Source organism: Triturus cristatus, chromosome 7 (assembly GCF_964204655.1).
Source record: "Triturus cristatus chromosome 7, aTriCri1.1, whole genome shotgun sequence".
Taxonomy (NCBI): domain Eukaryota; kingdom Metazoa; phylum Chordata; class Amphibia; order Caudata; family Salamandridae; genus Triturus; species Triturus cristatus.
In genome coordinates, this window is record NC_140590.1 from 1681939616 (window position 1) to 1681958653 (window position 19038).

The window sequence follows — 19038 nt, forward strand, 5'->3', positions numbered from 1 at the left end:
TGAAACACTCAAACTCAATGACTTCTGATCTGAAAAATAAAATGAACAAGTTATGTTTCAAAAAATGTTTAATACCTGCTTATACCCTCATCAGTCTCTATTTCGGCATCAGTTGCTAATGTATGCTACAACTCAATCAGAGATGGGAAGCCTTTGGGTAGCTCCATAGCATAACAAAGGCCTAGGGCTCAGATAGTCCACATGTAATCTTTGCCTCACCCAGCGGGTTCCTGGAGTAGTTGCTTGTTACTGGGCTGTGTTCTATGTGGGTAATATTCCTCACTATAGATGTGCCAGGCCCTTAATACTACTGCACTCTAACTGGAAAACCAAGTTATTACCATTCATCACTTAACTTTCATAAGGTAGCACAAACAAGGCTTGATCTAACACTCAATGTCCTGCTAGGGTGTTCTACTGCAAAATTGACTACCACTATATAATCAAGTTAGGCATATGGAGATAAGTATAGATTTACCATTCTTAACGCTACATCCAAGTACCTTGAATATATATATCTACATCAGTATCTATTTATCTGAAAATAAGTTACTTACCTGTAGTTCTCCAGTATTGGTATCTTTCATAGATTCACATGCTTGACTCGTTCCCTGTCAAACTGGGAGTCCCACAGTACAACTAGAAAAGCAGTGTAATGATACACATAGCTTGGGAATGCCGTTAAGCCTCCACTTTAATAACATATCTCTATCATTTAAAAGAGATCAAACTTCAACCAATCGGGTTGCAGCACCCTCTAGAACACTTCCCTCAGAGGCTTCTGTCTCTCAGATTTTCAGAGCACAAGTGTGAATATGTAGAAGTACCAAAGAGAAGGTGTGCCTCTCAAGGGTGGAGGGTGCGTCGCATGTGAGTCTACGAAAGATACTAATATTGGAGAACTACAGTTACAGATAAGTAACTTATTTACTTCTCCAGTATTGGATCTTTCATAGATTCACATGCTTAAATCAGATTAAATAGCAGTTAAATAGAATCATATATGAACATTAGAATATACGTGCAAGTATATATACATATACATATATATGCAATGTGAAATGCGCACAATACATTAGCGGATGGTGGGATATCACTTACTATGATGGCTCACCTTCACTGGAAAAGATGACGTAACACCGTCTGGCCCACTGCCGCATCACTGTGGACTGTGGAATCCAAGCAGTAGTGCTGCGTAAAGGGGTCTATTTTTCCTGGTTGCTGCTCTGGAGATATCTTGGACAGAACACCAGCAAACAACACTTTTGAAGTCAATATACTCCTAGTAGAATTTATCGCACTTTGGTCTGTAACAGTGTACCTGCTTTTGATGACAAAATTGCATGGCATTAGTTCTCCAGCTTGCTATACTTTGTTTAGAGAGCAGATAACCTTTCCGAGGAGCACTGTATGCCACTAACAATTGACTGGATTTGCCGAAGTGTTTTGTCTTATCAAGGTAAAACTTCAAACATCTCTTAACATCCAAGGAAGAAAATACGTTACTTACCTGTAACTGTAGTTCTCCAGTATGGGAAGCTTTCATAGATTCACATGCTTGAATCATTCCCCGTCATTGAGATGGGAGTCCCCGGTACATCAAAATACCAATGCTAAACAAATACAAAGCAGAAGCCAGGCCTAGGCCCTTTTCAGTTTTGTAACCTATGTCTCACGTCATGTAAAAGAGACCAAAAGTAATTTTTGAACCAATCCGGACCCTTTACCTTCTAGAACACTCCTGAGAGAACCTTAGACCCTCAGATTTTCAGAGCACCTATGCAAAGATAACCCTGGAAAAATCCAAAAGGTGTCTCTCTCAGAGGCGTCGGGAGGGTCGCATGTGAATCCATGAAAGCTTCCCAATACTGGAGAACTACAGTTACAGATAAGTAACTTATTTTTTTACTCCAGTATTGGAACTTTCATAGATTCACGTGCTTGTATCAGAGTAGCTAGCAGTCAATTGCACATTTTTCCCTCTACTTAAATAATTGTAAGATTGTGCTTCAAATTGTGAATCTGTAGGAAAAAACAGATTTAATTAAAAAAAACATAGTACCCAAACTGATAAATACTCCTTACTTAACATATACATATTTAAAAGCACCATACAAAGCACTTATCAGGGTAAACATCATATTATAAACATCTACACAAAGATAAATCCATTTGAAATAAAATGTGCGTAGCTTTACAGTAGAAAGGAAGGAGGGAGGAAGGAGAGAGCTCACTGGAAAAGGTTCCTCAGCACCGCCTGTCCTACTGCCACATCATTGTTAGCTGCTGCATCCAAGCAGTAATGTCTGGTGAAGGTGTGAGTACTCTTCCAGGTAGCAGCTCTGCATATATCCTGGATAGGTACTCCCGCAAACAAAGCCGTTGATTTAGAGATTGCTCTTGTAGAGTGAGCACGCACCCGTGCTCGCAGAGGCATTCCTGCTGCTTGATGGCAATACTGGATTGCAGTCGGACAACGCTGAATATCCAGTGAATTAGGAGCTCTTTCAGCGGCAGTTGTTGGTAGAGGAAAGAATGTTTTATGGATAAGAGGTTCATTCAAATGAAAGCCCGATGGCACTTTGGGGATATACTTGGGATTAGTACGAAGGACTACTAGATCATCCCTAAACTGTAGAAACGGTTCAGGGATGGTCAGGGCCTGAATCTCTCCAACTCTCCTGGCCGATGTCAGCGCCAGAAGAAGAGCCACCTTCCAGGAAAGGAACTTAAGATCTGCCTTAGGAATGGGTTCAAAAGGATGTTTCATGAGTTGTGACAATACTATATTAGGGTGCCAGAGAGGTGGCGGAGGCTTAACTGGAAGAAAAGAACAGAATAGGCCTCCCATGAGCTTAATGACTCCTTCCGACCATAACAATGGTCCTGAGGATGTCCTCCTACAGCCGAGATATAGCAGCTAGATGGACTTTAGTTGATGCATGTGCTAATCCAGATTTAGCCAATAGCAGAATGTAAGGAAGTATCTGGTGAGATGAGGATGTTAGAAGATGCAAAAACCAAAGGAAATGATGGACGGAGTGTTGAACATTGCAAGCACTCACACCCAGTCAATAGATCTGGGTTTGATCCATCACGGTTCTTTAGCCCACTCTGCCACCCCAGTTCAGACATGGCCATATGCAAATCAGTCTGACCCTGTGCCTCATGGGAACAGTCCAGCCCGAACTGCCAAGCCATGTCTTCCCTGGACCGGAAACAAGCTTCCTAGGACCGGTTTCTGGCATTTCAGCCGTCTTCAGCCAGGCTTGCTTGAATCCAGTGGTAAAGTGAGCAAGGGACTCACGTCTGAGCATACCCTGCCAACTTATGGCGAACAAAGCAAAAACCAAAGGAAATGATGGACGGAGTGTTGAACATTGCAAGCACTCACCCCCAGTCAACTGATCTGGGTTTAATCCATCACCGTTCTTTAGCTCACTCTGCCACCCCAGTTCAGACATGGCCATATGCAAATCAGTCTGACCCTGTGCCTCATGGGAACATTCCAGCCCGAACTGCCAAGCCATGTCTTCCCTGGACCGGAAACAAGCTTCCTAGGACCGGTTTCTGGCATTTCAACCGTCTTCAGCCAGGCTTGCTTGAATCCAGTGGCAAAGTGAGTGATGTTAGAAGATGAACATTTGAATCTCTGCACCATATACAGAATCTTTTCCATTTCATCATGTATGTCTTATTTGTACTGTGTGCCCGTGCATTAGAAAGAACATCCCTGCACTCAGAAGGGATTTTTAGATGTTGAAATTCACAGTGTTTAGGAACCATTCCGCTAATCGAAGCGATTTGGGATCCGGATGTAGCACTTGTCCCTGCGACATCGTCAGAAGAGGTGGAATGGGATGTAGGAGAATAGGTTGTGTCTCAGAAAGAAGGAGAAGTTCTGTGAACCAATGTTGTCGGGCCACAATGGGGCTATTAAGATCATCCTACAGGGCTGTGTCTTGATCTTCATGAGCAGTCGTGGCAGGAGAGTAATTGGCGGAAAAGCTAAGGCAAAGATGCCTGACCATGTCATCAAAATGCTTTCCCCCAGGATCCCGGTTGGTGATGCCAACTTGCGAAGTACCGGCTTTTCTTGTTCTGTGCTGTTGCAAAGAGGTCCACTGTTGGCCTGCCCCATTTTAGAAAGATGCTGTCTAGGGTTTTCAGATGGATTTCCCACTGGTGGCAGGTAGACTTGAGCCTGCTTAATGTGTCTGCTGTGACATTTTTTTCCCCCGGAGGGTGTTCTGTCTTCAGAGAAATTCCGTTCTGTAACGCCCATTTCCAGATGCAATGGGCGTCTTGAGATAGGGGAAAGGCTCTTGTGCTGCCCTGCTTGTTGAGGTAATGCATTGCCGTTGTGTTGTCTGTCCTGATCAGCACAGTCGAGTTCTTTATCTTTGGCAGAAAAGCCTGCAATGCTAATCTCACTGTTCTGAGCGCCAGCAAATTGATGTGAAGCTGCTGGTCTTGATACTGCCAACGTCCACTGTCCTGGAGGTCTTGCAAGAAGGCTTCCCATCCTTCCGGAGAGGCATTGGTGGTTATCACATGTGGAGCCTGCATGGTGAGAAAAGAAAGACCAACGGAAATATTTTGACGTCGGGTCAACCAAGACATGGCGTGGATCATACCCGGCATGACTGTAATGACATCCTCGAAGAAACCTACTGCTTGACGCCACTGCCAATCCAGCTCTTCCTGCAATGGACGCATTCTTAACCGGCAGAAGTGAATGAGAGGGATGCAAGATGACATTGTCACCAGCAAACAACACTTTTGAAGTCAATATACTCCTAGTAGAATTTATCGCACTTTGGTCTGTAACAGTGTACCTGCTTTTGATGACAAAATTGCATGGCATTAGTTCTCCAGCTTGCTATACTTTGTTTAGAGAGCAGATAACCTTTCCGAGGAGCACTGTATGCCACTAACAATTGACTGGATTTGCCGAAGTGTTTTGTCTTATCAAGGTAAAACTTCAAACATCTCTTAACATCCAAGGAAGAAAATACGTTACTTACCTGTAACTGTAGTTCTCCAGTATGGGAAGCTTTCATAGATTCACATGCTTGAATCATTCCCCGTCATTGAGATGGGAGTCCCCGGTACATCAAAATACCAATGCTAAACAAATACAAAGCAGAAGCCAGGCCTAGGCCCTTTTCAGTTTTGTAACCTATGTCTCACGTCATGTAAAAGAGACCAAAAGTAATTTTTGAACCAATCCGGACCCTTTACCTTCTAGAACACTCCTGAGAGAACCTTAGACCCTCAGATTTTCAGAGCACCTATGCAAAGATAACCCTGGAAAAATCCAAAAGGTGTCTCTCTCAGAGGCGTCGGGAGGGTCGCATGTGAATCCATGAAAGCTTCCAATACTGGAGAACTACAGTTACAGATAAGTAACTTATTTTTTTACTCCAGTATTGGAACTTTCATAGATTCACGTGCTTGTATCAGAGTAGCTAGCAGTCAATTGCACATTTTTCCCTCTACTTAAATAATTGTAAGATTGTGCTTCAAATTGTGAATCTGTAGGAAAAAACAGATTTAATTAAAAAAAACATAGTACCCAAACTGATAAATACTCCTTACTTAACATATACATATTTAAAAGCACCATACAAAGCACTTATCAGGGTAAACATCATATTATAAACATCTACACAAAGATAAATCCATTTGAAATAAAATGTGCGTAGCTTTACAGTAGAAAGGAAGGAGGGAGGAAGGAGAGAGCTCACTGGAAAAGGTTCCTCAGCACCGCCTGTCCTACTGCCACATCATTGTTAGCTGCTGCATCCAAGCAGTAATGTCTGGTGAAGGTGTGAGTACTCTTCCAGGTAGCAGCTCTGCATATATCCTGGATAGGTACTCCCGCAAACAAAGCCGTTGATTTAGAGATTGCTCTTGTAGAGTGAGCACGCACCCGTGCTCGCAGAGGCATTCCTGCTGCTTGATGGCAATACTGGATTGCAGTCGGACAACGCTGAATATCCAGTGAATTAGGAGCTCTTTCAGCGGCAGTTGTTGGTAGAGGAAAGAATGTTTTATGGATAAGAGGTTCATTCAAATGAAAGCCCGATGGCACTTTGGGGATATACTTGGGATTAGTACGAAGGACTACTAGATCATCCCTAAACTGTAGAAACGGTTCAGGGATGGTCAGGGCCTGAATCTCTCCAACTCTCCTGGCCGATGTCAGCGCCAGAAGAAGAGCCACCTTCCAGGAAAGGAACTTAAGATCTGCCTTAGGAATGGGTTCAAAAGGATGTTTCATGAGTTGTGACAATACTATATTAGGGTGCCAGAGAGGTGGCGGAGGCTTAACTGGAAGAAAAGAACAGAATAGGCCTCCCATGAGCTTAATGACTCCTTCCGACCATAACAATGGTCCTGAGGATGTCCTCCTACAGCCGAGATATAGCAGCTAGATGGACTTTAGTTGATGCATGTGCTAATCCAGATTTAGCCAATAGCAGAATGTAAGGAAGTATCTGGTGAGATGAGGATGTTAGAAGATGCAAAAACCAAAGGAAATGATGGACGGAGTGTTGAACATTGCAAGCACTCACACCCAGTCAATAGATCTGGGTTTGATCCATCACGGTTCTTTAGCCCACTCTGCCACCCCAGTTCAGACATGGCCATATGCAAATCAGTCTGACCCTGTGCCTCATGGGAACAGTCCAGCCCGAACTGCCAAGCCATGTCTTCCCTGGACCGGAAACAAGCTTCCTAGGACCGGTTTCTGGCATTTCAGCCGTCTTCAGCCAGGCTTGCTTGAATCCAGTGGTAAAGTGAGCAAGGGACTCACGTCTGAGCATACCCTGCCAACTTATGGCGAACAAAGCAAAAACCAAAGGAAATGATGGACGGAGTGTTGAACATTGCAAGCACTCACCCCCAGTCAACTGATCTGGGTTTAATCCATCACCGTTCTTTAGCTCACTCTGCCACCCCAGTTCAGACATGGCCATATGCAAATCAGTCTGACCCTGTGCCTCATGGGAACATTCCAGCCCGAACTGCCAAGCCATGTCTTCCCTGGACCGGAAACAAGCTTCCTAGGACCGGTTTCTGGCATTTCAACCGTCTTCAGCCAGGCTTGCTTGAATCCAGTGGCAAAGTGAGTGATGTTAGAAGATGAACATTTGAATCTCTGCACCATATACAGAATCTTTTCCATTTCATCATGTACGTCTTATTTGTACTGTGTGCCCGTGCATTAGAAAGAACATCCCTGCACTCAGAAGGGATTTTTAGATGTTGAAATTCACAGTGTTTAGGAACCATTCCGCTAATCGAAGCGATTTGGGATCCGGATGTAGCACTTGTCCCTGCGACATCGTCAGAAGAGGTGGAATGGGATGTAGGAGAATAGGTTGTGTCTCAGAAAGAAGGAGAAGTTCTGTGAACCAATGTTGTCGGGCCACAATGGGGCTATTAAGATCATCCTACAGGGCTGTGTCTTGATCTTCATGAGCAGTCGTGGCAGGAGAGTAATTGGCGGAAAAGCTAAGGCAAAGATGCCTGACCATGTCATCAAAATGCTTTCCCCCAGGATCCCGGTTGGTGATGCCAACTTGCGAAGTACCGGCTTTTCTTGTTCTGTGCTGTTGCAAAGAGGTCCACTGTTGGCCTGCCCCATTTTAGAAAGATGCTGTCTAGGGTTTTCAGATGGATTTCCCACTGGTGGCAGGTAGACTTGAGCCTGCTTAATGTGTCTGCTGTGACATTTTTTTCCCCCGGAGGGTGTTCTGTCTTCAGAGAAATTCCGTTCTGTAACGCCCATTTCCAGATGCAATGGGCGTCTTGAGATAGGGGAAAGGCTCTTGTGCTGCCCTGCTTGTTGAGGTAATGCATTGCCGTTGTGTTGTCTGTCCTGATCAGCACAGTCGAGTTCTTTATCTTTGGCAGAAAAGCCTGCAATGCTAATCTCACTGTTCTGAGCGCCAGCAAATTGATGTGAAGCTGCTGGTCTTGATACTGCCAACGTCCACTGTCCTGGAGGTCTTGCAAGAAGGCTTCCCATCCTTCCGGAGAGGCATTGGTGGTTATCACATGTGGAGCCTGCATGGTGAGAAAAGAAAGACCAACGGAAATATTTTGACGTCGGGTCAACCAAGACATGGCGTGGATCATACCCGGCATGACTGTAATGACATCCTCGAAGAAACCTACTGCTTGACGCCACTGCCAATCCAGCTCTTCCTGCAATGGACGCATTCTTAACCGGCAGAAGTGAATGAGAGGGATGCAAGATGACATTGTTCCCAGGAATGACTTGTAACGGCGAACTGAAAGTGACTTTATTTTGCGAATGATCGGGCCAGTGAAATTAGTTTTTTTCTCTCTCTCTCTCTCCCTCTCGCTCTCTCTCTCTCTCTCTCTCTCTCCCTCTCTAACTCTCTCTCTCCCTTATTCATTGTGGTGTCCAAAATTGTCCTAAGAAGGTGATGTTTGTGGAAGGATGTAGAGATGACTTTTCTTTGTTCAGAGTCAGACCCAACTCGGCAAACAGTCTTGTACATGCCACTGTGGACGACTGGACAGCTGCGTGTGAAGGCGCTTTGATTGGCCAATCGTCCAGGTAAGGAAACACCTGATGTCTTTGCTCCCTCAGGAAGGCTGCTACTGGAACCAGACATTTGTTGAAAATTCTTGGTGCCGATTTGAGGCCAAATGGCAGTACCTTGAACTGGTAATGGCTTCCGGTTACGGTAAATCGAAGGTACTGCCTGTGGGCGGGATGGATGGGGATGTGAAAATATGCATCCTGTAAGTCTAAGGTGGTCATATGATTCCCTGGGTTTAGAAGTAATAAAATGTCCTGAAGAGAGATCATGCGAAAGGGCTGCAATTTGAGATAAGCGTCTAGAGTTCTTAAATCCAGGATCGAACGCCATTGCCGTCAGTTCTTGCATACCAGAAAGAAACGGGAATACAATCCCTTCCCTCTGTGGGAGTTTTGCACCAGTTCTATTGCTCCTTTTTGGAGCATTGCAAGAATTGTCAAACGCATGAGATATAAGTGCTTTACCTCTTGCAGTCCTGGAGGAGTACAAGGTGGGATATTCAGAAACTCCAATATATGGCGAATTGTATTAAATTGAGGACCCATCGGTCCGTGGGTATTTTTTTGCCACTGGTGAAGGTACAAAGAAATTTGCCCCCCTAGGGGAACTTGTGGAAAGGTGGGAATAAAAATAGCCGGAGCCTGAGGTTAGTCATTGACGTCGTGAGGTATCTTTTCCCTGACGTCCTGCTCTTCCTCTGGGGGCAGATTTAGAATACGCCCCTGACTGGCTGTCGTTGAACATACTGTTGTCGATAAGGCTGGGAAGATGTAGCGTATGAGGGGTACCTATACAGCTAATATACTCCCCTGTAGGAAGGAAGGCCACTTCCTCTAGCTCCTCTAAATGGCACTTTCCGATACTAAAGCGTCCCTAAAGCCTTCACTGTGTCAGTATCTTTAAGTGCATCGTCAATGTGCTTTCCAAATAAAGCTTTTCCATCGAATGGAAGGTCTACAATCTTATTCTGGACTTCCGGTCTAAACGAAGTAGCTTGGAGGCATCCTTGACGGCGTAACACTGCCGGCCCCCCCTCCCCCCCCAGTGATCTGAATGCTGTAGTTGCAATATCCATCGCACAATCTATAACCTCTGCAGATGCTCTCTTGCCCTCCTGGAGGATTTTCTTACCTTCTGGTTTGCTCTCTTCAGGAAGCTGATCCATATACAGAGCTAGGTCACACAACATTTGTCTGTTGTTTCTACCCAGTATGGCAAGGGCATTAGCTGCTCTGATCAACAGAGCTGACATTGATGAAAAGCGCCTACCGGTATTATCCAGGCGCCTGCCTTCCCTATCAGAAGGCGTGGTAAAGGGTGTAGATGAGTTTTGGGATTTTCGCTGCGCTGCCTGAGAGATCACCGAATCTGGTGTGGGATGGCCCACCAAACAGGCTGGAGCATCCTCTGGGGCCTTGTATTTCTTTTCCAACCTGGATAGCACAGTCACACACAGACACTGGATGTCACTGTCGCTGGTGTCCTCATGACCTTGAGTCTTTCCTCCCATACATGACCTATAATGGGGATAGCCCTCACGGATTTCCTAAAGGGCTCTTGAAAATCATATAAAAAACAGTCTGTTTGGGTAGCCGGCGTTGGCAGATCAAGCCTCTTGGCTGCTATCTCTAACAAGTTATGAAAGCCACCAATATCCTCTGGTGGCGAGTCAACGGGCACCGGAGAAGGAGAAGAAGGCGCGGGAATGAGGTAGTCATTCCATTCTCTATACAGATAACTAAGTTCTCCCTCTTCCTGGTTATCTTCCGTAGTACCCAGATCCTGTTGAGGGACTGATGGAGGTGATTTCTGCAGAGGTTCCGCAAGTATAGTTTGAACCCTCTTTGGAGTTGACGGGATAGAACGTGGACAAGGAACTAATGACGGTATTTCCTGAGGTACAGGTGTTGGGGGGAATCTCTTCCTGTAGTCAACCAACATGAATTGTAGGTCTGTTAACAAAGTCGAAGGCATGCAAACTACCTACTCCTGATAATCCTGATGGTATTGTTGTTGATCTTCCTCATATTACTCCTCAAAATCATCCTCTTGAATCTTAACATGCAGCTGGGATGGGCTACTCGAGTAGCCAAAGGGCCCATCATCCTCTTCCTCAGAATCCTGCTCTTCCAACAGGTGAGAAGACAAAAGAGGTGTAACCTTGCTGGGTGAGATAGTTTCTGGAGTAATTCTCCTTGTTCTAGCTTTCTCTGTTTCTTCCGGTGTTTTTTCCCTCGTCGACGGGCCCGTCTGCGAGATCGCCGACGACACCATCGTCGAAGTAGCAGCTGTTGGCAGAGACTTGGAAACCACCGGCGCTGGTATAACAGCTGTTGATGTCGTCGTTGTAGTCATTGCCGTTGTCGACATTGCCATCTCCGTTGACGTCTTCATCGATATCGGCGTCGACATCTTCCTCGATGGTGACAAAGTCTTCGATGACGGAGTCACCAATGCCGCTGACGCTTTCTTTGACTAAGAAATAGTGTATTGCCAAGGTAATTTATAGTCCCTTGTGCAAAAATAAATGAGAGATTGATCCCTCTATACCAATTGTTTATATATTATAGATGTTTCTATGCCCAGGTATGGGAGGGTCATTTGGGCATGCCCCGTAATGTTTTTAGATGCTTTCTTTGACGACAGGCGAACCTCCACCCTTGTCGACGACGACGACAATGGAGTTTTCGTCGATGGCTCTTCTTCAGGAGACACTGAAGAAGGCTTTTTGAAAGAGTGCCTGACTTGAGGGGTGTATTAGGCAGCTCAGACCTCGCCTTTTTTGGTTGCTTGTCCCCCGAAGAATGTCCCTTCCTCTCCTTTTCATGTTTGTGAAGAGATTTTGAGAGACTGCGCCAATGCGACCCATGAGAGGTCTTTTTAAGGGCCTTTCCTGGACGCTCACCAGAAGTATGGGCGTGAGGAGATCTTACCCTCTTATGTGACCTCCTGGATGAAGAAGAGGATGCCTCATCACTGTCCTCACTGGAAATCACCTCTTTTCTGGCTTTGAGTTTCTGAAGCCATACAAGAAGGCTCCCCTCACTATCCTTTAAGGTTTTATTAGAAAAGGTACGACATACCTAGCACTCCTCTGCCTTATAGATGGGATAAAGGCAATAAATACAGTCTTCATGAAGGTCATCTGTATGAGGCCTTTTCTTCGAGCAGGTAGCTTAGGCTCTAAAGAGACCCTTTTTTCTCCTTATCCGACATAATTATGCCAGAATGTTGACAAACCACACTGAAGATGGATTGTAGTTGTAGAATGCTGAAATGAAGGCAAGAACTCTATCTAAATTCACTAAGAAGAAGAAAAAACCTGAGCAGAGCTCAAAGGAGACTCCCTAGTACAATGTGCGGTAGAACATCTGAGGGTCTAAGTGTCGGGTGCCCCACAATGCTTACCTCTGCCTGTGAAGCAAGTCCGCAGAGACGACAAGAGCGCCCGCCCCTGTACCCACCTGACCCGTGTGGACAGTAGAACCCAGCAGGGATGAGATGGACGCAGGGAAGGGAGCCAGTAAGAAAGTCTGGGGTTGAGGTGAAGGGTGTCTCGGAGCCAACTGGAAGACAAGTAAGACCCAGATTAGTGAAGAACCCAAACTCCTGCTTAATGCAAGATACGCAAAACACACACAGAAAAGCCAGGTCCCCAAACTTGGAGGCTCACCAGTGGGTAGCAGACCACGAGACCCTGAATAGTACAGCTCCAAGGAAGGTCCAACAGAGTAATGGTGTCAGTGCTAGGCTCTCATGACCTCAAAGAATAGCGCTCCTGCGCGTATGTAGGACGAGTTTGGATATAACAAAATACTGGCATCCCTGGAAAGCAAATGTTGGAAACCAAGGAGAACGAACAAGCGCTCCTGCGCGAACAGAACCAAAATCATAAAGCGCTCCAGCGCGGACTAAACCCAAAAAGAACCATAAAGCGCTCCTGCGCGAATAGAACCAAAATCATCATAAAGCGCTCCAGCGCGGACTAAACCCAAAAAGAACCATAAAGCGCTCCTGCGCGGTCAAACTCAAAATAACCCTAAGCGCTCCTGAACGGATAGAACCAAAATCATCAAATAGCGCTTCAGCGCGGATTAGAACACCTGGCCACCCATAACGCAACCGCGTTACGATGACTCCACAGTTAGTGAGAACGAATGTACCTTGACTGTTCCCCAGAGAGACAACGAAGACCAACAGCAGCGCTCCAGTCCGGGAAGCACCAGACCGCTTCTGAAGTCTTCCGTTCACCAGGATCAGCGTCTCGCGTCGTTCTACACATCCAGCGGAATCCGAAGCACAGAGCCGGCGGGAAACGCGATGTTTAAGCGTTTCCCCCGGAAGTGCTTCTGTGAACCGCTATGCCTGTTAAAAGACTAGACCGTGACTCACCCTCCAGCCGGAAGTGAGTCCCTCGGCCGTTTGTGTGTGTGTTAGCGGGGAAGCGGGGAAGACGGCAGGCGCCGTGAACATGACAGTACCCTCCCCCAAAACAGGTCCCCCCCTAACCCCGCCAGAACCTCAAATGGGGGAAGCAGGACGAGGGCTGAGCGGATGGCTTAGATGAAAAGCACGGACCAGAACGGGAGCATGGCGAACATGGGACAAAGGCTCCCAAGAACGCTCGTCCGGCCCGTACCCCTTCCAGTCAACCAGGTAGAAGAGTTTACCTTTAGTACGACGAGAACCCAAGATGGCCTTGACCTCATGCTCGACATGGTCCTCCACCACCACCGGAGAAGGAGGAGAGGGAAGAGAGCCACCAGAACGGACCGGCTGCAGAAGCGAGACATGGAAGACCGGGTGAATCTTCATGTGCGGAGGAAGGGTGAGTTTCATAGCCACGGGGTTAACCACCCGCTCAACGTCAAAGGGTCCCACAAAACGGGGTAACAATTTCTTGGGACCATGCACATTGAGGTGCCGAATGGACAGCCACACCCGATCACCCACGCTGTACTTGGGCTCCTTCTGTCTATGTGCATCGGCATGTGCTTTGTAGGTGTCCTTAGCTTTGGCCAACTCGAAACGGGCTTGTTGCCAGATGCGGCGCAAGGACTCGTGATATGACCGGACTGTGGGCAACCTGCTGTCCCGGGGACCCTCCCATGCGGAGGTGCGAGGATGACGGCCTTGAAGGCAAAAGAAGGGAGATGTTCCGATGGCTGAATGCTTACTGTTGTTGTAGGCGTATTCCGCCATCCATAACACCTCGGACCATTCCTTTTCAACCATAAGCAGTAAACAACGGAGGAACTGCTCCATGGTGTGGTTGGTTCTTTCGGCCTGACCGTCGGTCTGAGGGTGGTACGCCGAGGACAGGCGTACGTCCATCTCGAGGATCCTGCATACTTCCTTCCAGAAGCGGGAGATGAACTGCGATCCTCGGTCGGTGATCACCACCGATGGAATTCCATGGAGGCGAACCACCTCGTGTACGAAGATCAAAGCCAGTTCCGCAGCCGTGGGCAGTTTCAACAAAGGCACGAAATGTGCCATCTTGGAGAGGTGATCCACTATGGTGAGAATCGTGGTGTGCCCCGTCTTGGTGAGAGGGAGTTCCACCACAAAGTCCATGGAGATGGTGTGCCACGGATACGGTGGCACCGGGATGGGATGTAGAAGACCCACAGGAGGCTCTGATTTGTTCTTACTTAAGAGACAGATGGCGCAGCTAGCCACATGGTTCTTGGTATCCGTCACCAGCGATGGCCACCAAAAATGTCTTTGTACGAGCTCAAGCGTTTTGTGGTAACCCGGATGGCCGGATAGTACATGATCATGGCACAGGCAGACTGCCTTTTGCTGACTGGTCAACCCAGGTAGGTACAATTGTTGTCCATGAAACAGCAACCCATCTACGCACGTTACCCCTCCTTGTCCGTCTGCCAAAACCTCCAGGTCGGACTGCTTTGTGTCCTTCTTTACCTGAAGCATGAAGTCCGAGGATGTTACAACGCCCTGGAAGCGTGTCTCAGCGATGATGGGGACAGGCTCGGTGTTTTCCGCCTCTTCGTCGGATTCTCCTAGCCGTGATAGGGCATCGGCCTTGGCGTTGTCCTTCCCAGGACGAAACGTGATCACGAAGTTGTATTCATTAAAGAATAGAGTCCATCTAAGCTGTCGGGCGGTGAGGGCACGGGCTGACCTCAGGAATTGGAGATTCCTGTGGTCCGTGTAGATGGTAACCGTGTGTTTTGCGTCTTTCAGGAAGTGGCGCCATTCCTCGAATGCGGTCTTAATAGCGAGGAGTTCTCTGTCTGACACGGTGTAGTTGCGTTCCGCTGGTTGCAGTTTCTTGGAGTAGAAGGCCACCGGATGCAGCTGTCCTGTACTGGTACTCCTTTGAGATAACACGCCCCCAATGGCATGTGCTGATGCGTCTGCCTCTACAATGAAGGGCTGCTCTGTGTCCGGGTGCACCAGAACCGGGGCTATGGTAAAACGCCTCTTCAGTTCCTGAAAAGCTTCGTCTGCTGTCTGATTCCAACTAAACCGTACTCCTTTGCGCAACAAGCGGGTGATAGGAGCTACCATCTCGGAGAATCCGGTGATGAATCTACGGTAGTAGTTGGCAAACCCCAGGAACCGTTGGACCCCTCTTACGGACTCCGGAGGAGGCCAGGACAGAATGGCGTCCACCTTCTTGCTGTCCATTTGTATGCCTGCTGGGGTAATGATGTGACCCAGAAACTCCACCGAGGTGACGTGAAAAACGCTCTTTTCCAGTTTCACGTACAAGCGGTGTTTGCTCAGCTGTCGTAGGATGGAACGCACATGCTGCACGTGTTCGGTGATGGTTTGTGAATATATCAAGATGTCGTCTATGTAGACGATACAGAAGACGTCTAGGTAGTCCCGTAACACCTCGTCTATAAAGAACTGAAACGCCGCGGGGGCGTTACAGAGTCCGAAAGGCATGACCTGGTATTCGAACAAACCGAATTTCGTCCGGAAGGCGGTCTTCCATTCGTCACCCTTTCGGACTCTGACTAGATGGTAAGCCCCACGCAGGTCGAGCTTGGTGTACACGGAGGCGTTCTTTACCTGATCCAGAAGGTTAGTGATTAACGGCAGGGGGTAACGGTTTTTTACGGTGATGGCGTTCATCGCTCGAAAGTCTATACAAGTCCTCAGATCACCTTCCTTCTTAGACACGAAGAAAAGAGGAGAGGAAACCGGAGACCTGGAATGACGTATAAAGCCGTTGTCCAGATACTCATCCAAATAGGAGCGAAGGTGGATGTTCTCCTTCTCCGTGAGCGAATAAATTCTGCTACAAGGCAAGGTGGAGCCTGGAACGAGGTCTATACGGCAGTCGAACGACCGATGCGGTGGCAAAGTGTTAGCACCCTTCTTGTCGAACACATCGGCTAGGTCCTGGTATTCCTCTGGTATGGCTGGTGTAGTTACCTGGGAAACTATCCCCATTCCTCGTAGAGGAAGCGATCGTGCTTGTATGGAGCGACTCCCCAGGAGATCGTCCTTCGCATAACAGGTTTCACTACAGTATTCCGAATTCAGGTGTACTATTCTCGACACCCAGTCGATGTGGGGATTGTGCTTCACCAACCATGGTAATCCCAAAATCACCTTGAATTGAGGGGCATCGATGACGTCAAAGCTAATGGATTCGGCGTGGTGATTAACAAAGGACATCGTCATGCTCTCGGTTTGATGCCGGATAGGACCGGAAGTGAGATCCGTACCATCAACGGCCTTGACGGTCTCAGGTTGGTCTTTTGGCACTGTAGCAATGCCCAGGGCACAGGAAAAAGCAGTATCGATAAAACTGCCTGTAGCACCGGAGTCCAACATAGCCGTCACCTGCCAGGTCCTGCCCGCCTGGTTCCGTAAGGATACTTCCATCCCTACGTGGTGACTGCCGTCAAATACAGCTGGGATCGCTAAGGTGCAATTCGAAGAACCCAGAGGATGGATCCCCTTGTCTACTGGGTGATTTCGTTTCCCGCCTTGTCCGTCTTGGTGATGGGCAATGCGAAAGGCCTTCTGCCCCGGGGTTTCGTTGGCTTCACCGGACATTCTCTGACGAAGTGGCCGCTTTTCCCGCAGTACAGGCATTGATTCTGCCTCCTTCGCCTTTCTCTTTCTTGACTTGTTAAGGGTCCTCTTATGCCCCCGATCTGCATTGGTTCGGTTGTCTCGCCCTGGGAAGCAGGGTCCTCTCTGACTTTTTCTATACTTTTGTCCCCAAAGGATAAGAAACGGTTATCACTGCATTTTCCTTTCTCGGTCCTTCGTTCCTGTAATCGGAAATTCATTTTCACCACTAGATCAATGAAAGGACCTATCTCATCCGGTGGGTTGGGTAATTGTGCAATGAGATCCTTCAGGTCATCGCGCAATCCTCGATAGAACACAGATACCTTCTTGTCTTCAGGCCAATGGGATTCGATAACAAGCCTGCTGAACGTGGTGATGTAGTGAAGGAGGTCCTGGCTGCCTTGCTTGAGGTTGAGTAGCTCGTTATCCGCCGCTTGCACAAAGGTGTGACGAGCGAACATACGCCGCATGGACTCCTGAAAGGTGGGCAAGTGGTGTAGCATGGGATCGTCGTTTTCTACCAACGCAATAGACCACTGGGCGGCGTCTCCGCCCATGTATGACAGGATGTAAGCCACCTTGGCTGCGTCGTCGGGAAAAGCCGTGTTTCTGGCCATGAAATGCAGGTGGCATTGGTGAATGAAAATACCATACTTGGTACTGTCCCCATAGAAGCGTTCAGGTGGTGCCAACTGGACCGAATGAGGGGCGATGACTTGGATGGCTGTATTCGGAGTGGTGGCAGCGGAGGACCCTCCAAAGGTGAAAACAGGTTGTCTCAAAAGACCCTCCTGACTGACCCTGGGGCTAGGGATGGTTCCCCAAGGACTGGTGACCCCGGCTGACATCTGGCCCTGTAGGGCGGTTATGTCATGGCGCAGACTGTGGTTCTCTGCCTGCATGGCAGCCAGCATGACTGCGATATCCTGTAAGGTAACCTCCGGGTCGCCCATGTCGTCTAGGTGGACTGATAAACGTGGGCTTCGGATTCTGTCGGGTGCCCCACAATGCTTACCTCTGCCTGTGAAGCAAGTCCGCAGAGACGACAAGAGCGCCCGCCCCTGTACCCACCTGACCCGTGTGGACAGTAGAACCCAGCAGGGATGAGATGGACGCAGGGAAGGGAGCCAGTAAGAAAGTCGGGGGTTGAGGTGAAGGGTGTCTTGGAGCCAACTGGAAGACAAGTAAGACCCAGATTAGTGAAGAACCCAAACTCCTGCTTAATGCAAGATACGCAAAACACACACAGAAAAGCCAGGTCCCCAAACTTGGAGGCTCACCAGTGGGTAGCAGACCACGAGACCCTGAATAGTACAGCTCCAAGGAAGGTCCAACAGAGTAATGGTGTCAGTGCTAGGCTCTCATGACCTCAAAGAATAGCGCTCCTGCGGGTATGTAGGACGAGTTTGGATATAACAAAATACTGGCATCCCTAGAAAGCAAATGTTGGAAACCAAGGAGAACGAACAAGCGCTCCTGCGCGAACAGAACCAAAATCATAAAGCGCTCCAGCGCGGACTAAACCCAAAAAGAACCATAAAGCGCTCCTGCGCGGTCAAACTCAAAATAACCCTAAGCGCTCCTGAACGGATAGAACCAAAATCATCAAATAGCGCTTCAGCGCGGATTAGAACACCTGGCCACCCATAACGCAACCGCGTTACGATGACTCCACAGTTAGTGAGAACGAATGTACCTTGACTGTTCCCCAGAGAGACAACGAAGACCAACAGCAGCGCTCCAGTCCGGGAAGCACCAGACCGCTTCTGAAGTCTTCCGTTCACCAGGATCAGCGTCTCGCGTCGTTCTACACATCCAGCGGAATCCGAAGCACAGAGCCGGCGGGAAACGCGATGTTTAAGCGTTTCCCCCGGAAGTGCTTCCGTGAACCGCTATGCCTGTCAAAAGACTAGACCGTGACCCTCCAGCCGGAAGTGAGTCCCTCGGCCGTTTCTGTGTGTGTTAGCGGGGAAGCGGGGAAGACGGCAGGCGCCGTGAACATGACACTAAGATTCTCTCAGGAGTGTTCTAGAGGGTGAAGGGTCTTGATTGGTTTAAGAATTACTTTTGGTCTCTTTTACATAACAAGAGACAGGTTACAAAACCGAAATGGGCCTGGTTTCTGCTTTGCATTTGTTTAGCATTGCTATTTTGATGTACCGGGGACTGCCATCTCAACAACGGGGAATGATTCAAGCATGTGAATCTATGAAAGTTCCAATACTGGAGTCATGTAATGTTCTTTCTGCTACATGTTTTGGAACTGGAAAGAATGTCCTTAGGACTCTAAATGGAAGTCCGATGGAACCTTTGGAATAAATTTTGGATTTGTACACACAATCACTCTATTGTTCTTAAACTGTAAAAAAGATTCTTGAATGGTGAATGC

At 47.8% G+C, this 19038-nt stretch overlaps 1 long non-coding RNA gene across 3 annotated transcripts in view; it reads right to left on the reverse strand.

Moving 5' to 3' along the window:
* Positions 1–19038, reverse strand: part of LOC146812708 (uncharacterized) — a 256230-nt gene that overhangs the window by 51111 nt on the left and 186081 nt on the right. The window contains exon 1 of one of the 3 annotated variants that reach the window (XR_014966888.1): positions 1115–1310. The exons of the other annotated variants lie outside the window; for them this stretch is intronic. This is a non-coding gene — a long non-coding RNA (uncharacterized LOC146812708). Of the gene's footprint in view, positions 1–1114; positions 1311–19038 lie in introns of those variants that run through there. 3 annotated transcript variants of the gene reach the window in all.